The sequence below is a fragment of the Ursus americanus genome, chromosome 14 (genome assembly GCF_024610735.1).
Source record: "Ursus americanus isolate L20-20 chromosome 14, mUrsAme1.1.p, whole genome shotgun sequence".
Lineage (NCBI taxonomy): Eukaryota > Metazoa > Chordata > Mammalia > Carnivora > Ursidae > Ursus > Ursus americanus.
The window spans coordinates 70484168-70494336 of NC_142140.1; the positions used below are offsets into that span (position 1 = coordinate 70484168).

The 10169-nt window shown below is 41.5% G+C and overlaps 1 pseudogene; it reads left to right on the plus strand.

The window, feature by feature from the left end:
* Positions 1-1070: 1070 nt before the first annotated feature.
* LOC148109029 (ubiquitin-like FUBI-ribosomal protein eS30 fusion protein pseudogene) lies at positions 1071-1598 on the plus strand (annotated as a pseudogene).
* The last annotated feature ends 8571 nt before the right edge of the window (positions 1599-10169 follow it).

Below are 10169 nucleotides of genomic sequence, written 5' to 3' on the forward strand. Positions count from 1 at the left end.
AGATAACATCTAAGGAGTGATGAATGGGTTCATCATGAATGTTTTCTAAGACCACTGATTCAACAAAACCCCTGGTTCCAGGATATAAGTGACTGATGGAGGATACCTAAACACTCATCTTTGTTCCTAAATGCCTGAGAAGACATGTGCACTGGGCCACAATCCTCAAGAATAACAAAACAAAACAAAACAAAACAAAACAAAACAAAAACCAGACTCCAAGCAAAGACAAGAATCATCCTTCTTTCCTTTCCAAGTCTCCCAGACGTTCTGTCTGTATCTGCACTCTGTGTCGTCAATAAACTCTGCTCCCACTTCTCAGCTTGAATTTGATTTCTATTCTGTGTGAAGCCAAGAAGCCTCTTGACGAGTCCTGTGGGACCCCCTTCAGGTCCTTGAACCCAGCCAGCTTGCATCAAACTGACTTCACTTGCAACAAAGCATGGAGAAGTTCAAGCGTAAGCATGCTCTCAAGAACAGTGCAAGCTGTGGGGGAAGACGATTGGGTGGAGGTTCATGAATTTAATGAAGATTCAGGCGAAACTGCAGGCTGGCTAGTTTGTAAGCAAGAGCTGGGGAATAGTTCACGTAGGAGGATCCCTCCTGAGGTCAGAACAAATATCAAACACTGACATAGGAAACTATTATTTCAGTGGAACCCAAATTTGATTGGATTAGTTTGTAGAACAATGTATGCCCCAAGATGTTGTTAAAAACGATAGAGAAATCAGCCAAAAATTAGTAAATTTAACATCTGGATGTGGCTGGGAAAAGAGGGGAAGAGAGCCCTACCTATACCACCATCATCCCAGGGTGATTGTGGGCCCATACAAAGCTGCATCTTTCTGAGGAGCAAGAGAAGAGGCCTAACACTGTGTGTGTGGTGAGGAGGACGCAATACAGTTTTGTAAAATAATCCAGGTGGAACTAAAAATAAACAAGCAAATGATAAGAACAAGCCTCAAAGGAGGGGAGAGTCGTACCTGGTATTGTTCCAACATATTATCTAAAAATTCTAGCTTCCAACAAAAAAAGAAATTATGAGCCAAGGAAACAAGAAAGTATGACCCATGCAGCAGAAAAAGAAGGCAAGAAAAACTTCCTGCGAGAGTGACAAGATGCTGGATTTCACAGAAAAAGACTTCAAAGTAATCACTATAAATATGTTCATAGGGCTGCAGTGGCCACAGTTCAGTCACCGACAGGCAGCTCTTTGTCCGTGCCCAGGAGCTACACACTCTCAAGGTGACCAGCCAGGAGATGGTCACCCAGATCAGGGCTCATGTAGCTTCACTGAAGGGCATTTCTCCAGAAGATCAGATCGTGCTCCTGGCAGGCATGCCCCTAGAGGACGAGGCTACCCTAGGTCAGTGTGGAGTAGAGGCTCTGAACACCCTGGAAGTAGCCAGCTGCATGCTTGGAGGTAAATTCCATGGTTCTCTGGCTTATGTTGGGAAAGTAAAAGGGCAGACTCCCAAGGTAGCCAAACAGGAGAAAATGAAGATGGGCTGAGCCATGTGGGGATGCAGTACAACTGGTGATTTGTCAATGTTGTGTCCACCTTTGGCAAGAAGAAGGGCCCCAATGCCAACTCTTAAGTCGAATTTAATCTTGGCTTCCCCCAATAAAGCCACTTAGTTCAGTAAAAAAAAAAAAAAAAAAAAAAAAAACATTTAAAAATTAATGATTAAAGAGGTGAAGGAAGGTATGATGACAACATTGCATCAAATAAAAAATATCAGTGAATAGAGAAACGTCAAAAAAATTCTTGCTCTCAATAATTTCTTTTTTAGTGATTTTTTCCAGTTTTATTGAGATATAATTGATGAGTTTAAAGTGTACAGCAGAATGGCCTGACTTCCATATACTGTGAAATGATTAAGATAGAAATTGCTTTCAAAGAACCAAATAGAGATCCTAGAGTTGAAAATACAATTAGTGAAATTAAGGGGTGCCTGGGTGGCTCAGTCAAGCAACCAACTCTTGATTTCAGTTCAGATCATGACCTCAGAGTTGTGAGATTGAGCCCCATTTTGGGCTCCACACTGGGCATGAAGCCTGCTTAAGATTCTCTCTCCCTCTTCCTCTCCTCTTCCCTGTTGCTGTACTCTCCCGCTCAAAAAAAAAATTTTTTTTCACTTAGATGGATTGAACAGTATATTTGAAGTGGTAGAAGAAAGAGTTAATGATCTTGAGGCTAGACTGAGAGAAATTTGGAAGCTGAAGAAAGGAGAGAAAAAAGAATGAAAAAAATGAACAAAACCTCAAAGAACTTTGGAACAACATGAAATCCAGAGTTGAGAAAGGAGCAAAAAAAGATTTGAGAAAATAATGGCTGAAAACTTCCAAAATTTCCTGAAAAACAATGACTGACTTCCAGGAAGCTCAAAGAAGTAAAGAAAGGTATGGAGAAATGGCTCATCGAATAGAGAATAATAGTAAAGAAAACAAAATTATATATATGAATCAAATGGGAAATTCTGGAGTTAGAAAGTACAATGAGCAGGGTGCCTGGGTGGCACAGTCAGTTGAGTGGCCAACTCTTGGTTTGGGCTCAGGTTGTGATCTTGGGGTGCTGGGATTGAGCCCTGCATCCAGCTCCGTGCTCAGTGTGGAGTCTGCTTCAGGATTCTTTCTCTCCCTCTGCCCCTCCCTTATGAATTCTAAAATAAATAAATCTCTCTCTCTCTCTCTCTCTAAAATAAATAAATAAATCGTTAAGAAAAAGTACGATGAGCACGATGAAAATTTGATTAGATGGGCTCAACAGCTGATATAAACTAGCAGAAGAAAGAACCAGCAAGCTTGAAGATAGAGCAATAGAGATTATGCAACTGAAGAACAAAGAAAAAATAGACTGGATAGAAATAAACAGAGCCTCCAAGAGGTATGGGCTATGCTTAAGTACACCAACATACATATCATGGGAGTGCCAGAGGAGAGGGGAAAGAGAAAGGAACAGAAAAATAATGACTAAAAAAAAAGTCCCTTTTTTGCCGGAAAGCATTAATCTACATGTCCAAGAAGCCCAAGGAACTCCAAATAAAATAAATACAAAGAGATCCACACCTAAACACACCAGTAAAAATGCTGAACGACCAAGAAAACACCTTGAAAATGGAGAATGACTAATCACATACAAGGGAACCCTGATATGATATCTCATCAAAAATAATGGAAGCCAGAAGGCAGTAAGATGACATATTCAAAGTGCTGAAAGAATAAAAATTGTCAACCAAGATTCTTATATCCTGAAAAACTAAAAACTATCTTTTTTTTTTTTTGGAAGGTTTATTTATTTTAGAGTGAGAGTGTGCACTGGTGAGGGAAGAGCAGAGGGAGAGAGAGAGAATATATTTTTTTAAGATTTTATTTATTTATTTGACAGAGAGCACAGCAGGGGGAGTGACAGGGCAGAGGGAGAGGGAGAAGCAGGCTCCCCACTGAGCAGGGAGCCCAATGTGGGGCTCAATTCCAGGACTCCAGAATCATGACCTGAGCCGAAAGCGGACGCTTAATGGACTGAGCCACACAGGCGTACCATGAGAGTGAATCTTAAGCCCAGCATGGAGCCTGACATGGGGCTCAATCTCATGACCCTGAGATCATGAGCTGAGCTGAAATCACGAGTTGGACATTCAACTGACTGAACCACTGAAAACTATCTTTCAAGAAAAAAGACGAAGTAAAGATACTCCCAGAAAAATTTTTTTTTAAATGAGAGAATCATTGCTAACAGACCCACCTTAAAGACATACTAAAGAGTGCCCTTCGTTCTGAAAGCAAGTAAAGTCAGATGGAAATTTGTACACAGAAAGAGAAACAGAGAGAATTGATAAAGCTATTTGTAATAAAAAAAATTATACGAATGCATATTTCATCTTCTTTTTTCCCTTAACTGATTTACAAATTAAGTTTTAAATCAATGGTCAAAATATAAGAAAATATAAAAGCTGGAACCATAAAACTTTTAGGAGAAAACATAGGGCTAAATCTTCATGACTTTGGATTTAGCAGTGGGTTCCTATGTGTAATGCCAAAAGCACAAGAAACAAAAGAAAAACAGATCAATTGGACTCCATAAAAATTAAAAATGTCTGTGCCTCAAAGGACACTATTACGCAAGTGAAAGGACAGGGGCATCTGGGTGGCTCTGTTGGTTAAGCATCTGACTCTTGATTTTGGCTCAGGTCATGATCTCAAGGTTGTGGAATTGAGCCCCACCTTGGGCTCTGCTCTGAGCAGGAAGCCTGCTTGGGATTCTCTTGCTTCCTCTCCCTTTGTCCCTCCCCATCTCTCTCTCTCCCTCTCTTTAAAAAAAAAAAAAAAAAGAAGAAGAAGTGAAAGAATAACCTAAAGTATGAGAAAAAACATCTGAAAATCATATATTTGACAAAGGTCTAGTATCCAAAATACATAAAGAACTCCTACAACTCAACAAAAAAATGCAGATGATCTGATTAAAAAAAGCAAAGGATTTGAATAAACACTTCTCCAAAGAAGATATACAAATGGCCAAAAAGCCTATGAAAAGATGCTCAACATCATTAATCCTTAGGGGAATGCAAATCAAGACCACAATGAAATATCATTTCACATCCATTAGAATGGCCATTATTAAACAAAACTACAGCGTTGCCAAGGTTGTGGAATCATTGAAACCTTTGTGCACTGCTGGTGGGAATGCAGAATACTGCCGCCATTGTCGGAGACATACAGTGGTTCCTCAGAATATTAAATATAAAATTAACATAAGATCCATGGGGCGCCTGGTGGGCTCAGTCATTAAGCGCCTGCCTTTGGCTCAGGTCATGATCCCAGCGTTCTGGGATCGAGCCCCGCATTGGGCTCCCTGCTCAGCGGGAAGCCTGCTTCTCCCTCTCCCACTCCCCCTGCTTGTGTTTCCTTTCTCTCTGCCTCTCTCTGTCAAATAAATAAATAAATAAAATCTTTAAAAAAACAAACAAAAAACAAAAACCCCCATAAGATCCAGAAATTCCACTTTTGAGTATATACCCAAAAGAATTGAAGGCAGGCACTCAAACAGATATCTGGACACCTGTGTTCATAGCAGCATTATTGACAACGGCCAAAACGTGGAAACAGTCCAAATGTCCACCAATAAATGAATGGAGAGGGGCGCCTGGGTGGCACAGCGGTTAAGCGTCTGCCTTCGGCTCAGGGCGTGATCCCAGCATTCTGAGATCGAGCCCCACGTCAGGCTCCTCCGCTATGAGCCTGCTTCTTCCTCTCCCACTCCCCCTGCTTGTGTTCTCTCTCTCGCTGGCTGTCTCTATCTCTGTCGAATAAATGAATAAAATCTTTAAAAAAAATAAATGAATGGAGAAACAAATATGGTATATACATACAAAAGACTATTATTAGGCCATAAACAGGAATTAAATTTTGATACATGCTACAACATGGATGAACCTTGAGGACACTATGCTAAGTAAAATAAGCCAGACACAAGAGAATGAACACTGTTTCATTCCACTTATATGAGGTACTTAGAATAGTCAAATTCATAGAGACAGAGGTAGGGTAGTGGTTACCAGGGGGAGGGTGGAATGGGAAGATATGATTTATTGGGTCTGAAGTTCCAATTTGAGATAGTGAAGAAAGTTCTGGAGACGGATGGTGGTGAGGGCTTCACAACAGTGTGAATGTACTTCACGCCACAGGACTGTACACTGAAAAATCATTAAAATGGGAAACCTTACGTTATGTATATCTTACCACAATAAAAATAAATTAATTCCTTTTTCAACTGAAAAAGAGTGTTAAAGGGCGCTGGGTGAATTGCAACTTGCAATCCATCACTGGGTGGCGGGTAAAAGATACCGGGCTGGGATGGGAGGAGCTATCTGGTGCAACCGCCTCTCTTCTGCCGAGGGAAGATGGATTACAGACAGGGTTCAGCCCCTGGTGGAAGGTGGATTCTGCCCACCTGTATCTTTAAAAAAAGTTGCACCCTTGTGGAATTAGAAGATAATCTGTAGATCCTAGACGGAGTTGATCATATAGAAAAGCCAATGGCAATCCCTGGTAGGTGTGAGGGGCAGAGTAGGGAGGCTGGCTGAGTTCCACAGGAGATGGAGGGGGAACAGGTCTGTGAGCCCATCTTCTACATCTGGCAGGTGAGCCTATCCTGGGCTAGCCTGGCCCACTTAGGTGGCCTAAGGAGCCAGAGATGTCTCATGCGGGGCCCTGCATGGCTAGGAGCTGTGTCTATACCCTTAAGGACTGTGGCCAGCATAGCCTGCCCTACCCCCACCGACTCTATCCAGCTCATGCCAGAGAAGAAGTAGTAAGGACCAGGGGCAGAGACAGTGGTGCTCCTGGCCAGACACAGTCCTCTTAAAGGGCCTCAATTAATTTGGTCCCCTGGGAAGATTTGCATTTCTGGAGCCCAAATCTTGAGTTGTGGTTGGGATAATTTATGATAGTAAGGAGTAAGAATGTTAACAGTCACTGTTTGTTTTCTTGTGGTTTTTTTTCCCCTGGCCTCTTTTTATTATTCTTCATACTAACTCCCTTTGAAATAGAATGCTCCTGTTTTGCCTATGGGGAAACTGAGACATAGGGAGCAATAGTGTGCAGGGCAAGGGTGCACAGCAGGTAAGTGGCACAGCCAGAACCCTGGCCCAGTCCACTCCACAGCCCCTGTGCTCATGGCTACATTCAATTTCTCAGTGCTCTTCAGCCAGCTTACAGGGAACATATGTGTAATGTGTGTAATTGACCAAGTTGGGCTTTTTACTGGCTAGGGGGAAGGAGAATGCACACCATGAGAACCTATTACGGGGTTTGGACAGTAGGTGGGTGATTTAGTGAAGGATCCAAGGAAGCCAGGGATTTGCTCCAGATTCAGTGCTATTAGAAAGCAGGGAACAGTCTTACAATTGGGCACTTCGTGGTGGTGGCACAGTGACCTTATTTGCATCTGTTCTTAGATGAAATTATGAAGTGGCTTTGTTTCGTTTCACTGTACCCTGGTCTCAGAGTAACCTCTGCGTTGATAGCCTGTGAAGTTTCGTATGTCCAACAGAACAAAATGGCCTGGCTGTGAGCCTCAGACAGGCTCATGATCACATTGAGACCTAGCTATGAATATTAGATCAATTCCAGATGTCAGGGGTTGCTTTTTTCCCCTCTCGATGTCTCTTTTGGCCAAGGACAGATGACGTCAGGCTGCAGGACATTAATTCATGATGTCTCGATTTTTACTCTTGTCAAGATGTTGTTGATTAAGAACAGAAGCACGTGCATTACACATACTCTGTCGCTGACCCAAGTTAATCTCTGGTTTCCTTTCTGTTGTAGGATAAGTCGTGGGGTCACCTGATGTGACAATGACTGCGGTAGCATGTAAAACTCTGGACGAGATCTATAAATCTGCTGTACAACAGACAAGTAACACCAGCAAAATGACTGTTAATGCTTGTGAGAGGTCTCAAGACCAGTAGGTCCCACAGGCTAGCGGGTCTGGGTTGGAGAGTCAGGTCCTTTCTCTTTAGCTTCGTTAGACTGTTCCACATGCCTCGTAGCACTTATGTAGGTGTGACAAGATGTGCTATCGCATTAGGACCCCCCCCCCCAGTCTGGCTAAGAGCAAGTCAAAGGCCATGACTACTTTAGCTAATGCATCTAGGTTAGTTTGTTGGGCCTTCAGAACAGAAGTGTCATCTTTGATGACTTTTGTGAAGGTTAGAGAAAAGTTTGAACACCTTTTCGAGTTGTTTGATTCCCTTTGTGGGAGATCTAGTTTGTGGAGTATGCATGAAAAGGGGACCAATTTTCCCTTCTGGATGTTTTTAAGAATAATCTGTGTTTCGTTTGTTTTGCGAGCTTCCGGATGTCCTTTTTTTTTTTTTTTTTTAAAGATTTTATTTAGAGAGTGTGTCAGCAGGGGGAGGAGCAGAGGGGGAAGGAAGAGGGAGAAGAAAGAATATCAAGCCGAGATTGCAGAGCCCCATGCGGGGCTTGATCTCATGACCCTGAGATCATGACCTGAGCTGAAACCAAGAGTTGGACGCTTAACTGACTGAGCCTCCCAGGCACCCCTGGATGTCCTTTTTAGGACGCATGATTCACTGGGGTGGTGGTAGTTTTAAATACCTGGATAACTCTAATAATTACTCAGGTTACACAGGATAAGTTAGAATATGGTAGACAAGTACAAGCCTGATGTCTGTATGAGGAGTGATATCCTAGTGAAGTCTACATTATACTGGGAGCATAAATATCATTTATTATAATAAGAATGAGTCAATTAGATTGTGTTTCTTGAGTCTTCGCCGATACCAATACAGTATTTCAAATTGGCCTTTTGCTTAGTGCACCTAAAAAGGTTTTGTGGGTTTTTTTACCCAAAAATCTGATTTGGAACTTGTAGGCTGAACAATTACTGGCACTCATGCAGGGCTGGGAAGAGATCCAGCATGGAAAGGGCTTGTAATACATGGGACTAGATATTGTCTTCCTTGAAAGGCTATTGTACTTTGTTCTGGAACACAGCTAAGCTACTAGGGATCCATTTGATCCTTTCAAGCTGTTTGTTAGCAGAAAATCCCACACTCTTTAAAGGAATTCAATGACATTTGGGACCCAACAATGTAAAAGCCACAATGTCTAGCATTCAATTAAAAATCAGAAGGCATGGGTGCCTGGGTGACTCAGTTGGTTAAGTGCTTGACTTTGGCTTGGGTTGTGATCTCAGGGTCCTGGGATCAAGCCTGGCATCAGGCTCCATGCTCAGCAGGGAGTCTGCGTGTCCCTCTCCCTTGGCCCCTCCTACAGCTTGTGCTCTCTTTTTTTGTTTTTGTTTTTTTAACATTATATCAAAAACTAATGATGTACTATATGTTGGCTAGTTGAATTTAAATTTAAAAAATAAATAAAAATCTTTTTAAAAAATCAGTAGGTCTGACTCAAAAAGGGGAAAAATCCTGTCACAGGCTACAACATGGATGAAACTTAAAGATGTTATGTTAAATGAATAAGCATGCCATGAGAGGAAAAATGTATGATTCCACTCATATGAGGTCCCCAGAGTAGTCAAATTCATAGACACAGAAAGTAGAGCGGTGGTTCCAGGGCTGGGGGGAGTTATTTTTTAAGGGGGACAGAGTTTCAGCTTTGCAAGTTTGGAGTTTGAATGGTGGTGATGGTTACATAATAATGTGAATGTACTCAACGCCAGTGAACTGCACACTTAGAAAATGGTTACAATGGCAGATTCTGTGTTGTATATATTGTCCCAGTAATTTTTTTTCAGAAAAAAAATGAAAAGACATGGAAAGAAGCAGGCAGATATTACCCATAATCAAGGGAAAATCTATCAGTAGAATCAGATCTCTAAGTGACAGAGATGATGGAATTAATAGACAAAGACATAGAAACAGTTATCATAAATATGCTCTGTGTGCTCAAGAATCCAGAGGATTGGGAGCGAAATAGAAGATATTTTAAAAAGAAAGACCAGTTGGGATTTACAGCAGAGTACATATTAGAGAGTAAAGATCAGAGAGGAAAATGCAGAGAAAGAATGAAAAGAGGGGGGAGAAAAGAACATCAGACACTTGTGGGACAATATCAAATAGTCCACTGTACATGTCATTGAGGTTCTAAAATGAGAAGAGGCAGAAAAAACTTTAAAGAATAATGTCCTGAAATTTTCCAAATTTGATGGAAACCAACAGATCCAGGCTCAATAAACCCTAAACATAAGAAACATAAAGAAAACCACACCAAGGCATATCCTATTAATAATTACTTTATTTTTTTAAGATTTTATCTATTTATTTCAGAGAGCACGCATGCGTGTGAGCAGGGGAGGGGCAGAGGGAAAGAAACTCAAGCAGACTCTTTGCCCGAGCATGGAGCCCTACGCAGGGCTCAGTCGCATGACCTTGAGATCATGACCTGAGCCAAAACCAAGAGTTGGATGCCCGACAGACTGAGACCCCCAGGCACCCCATATTAATAATTACTTTAAATGTAAATGGCCTAAATAATGCAAAGAAAAAGCAGATATTATCAGACGGGGTAGAAAAGCAAGACCCAAAATATGTTCTCTATAAGAAACACAGTTTAAATATAAAGACACAGCTGATTCAAAGTGAAAGAATGAAAAAGATATACCAGGCAAGCACTGAATAAAACAC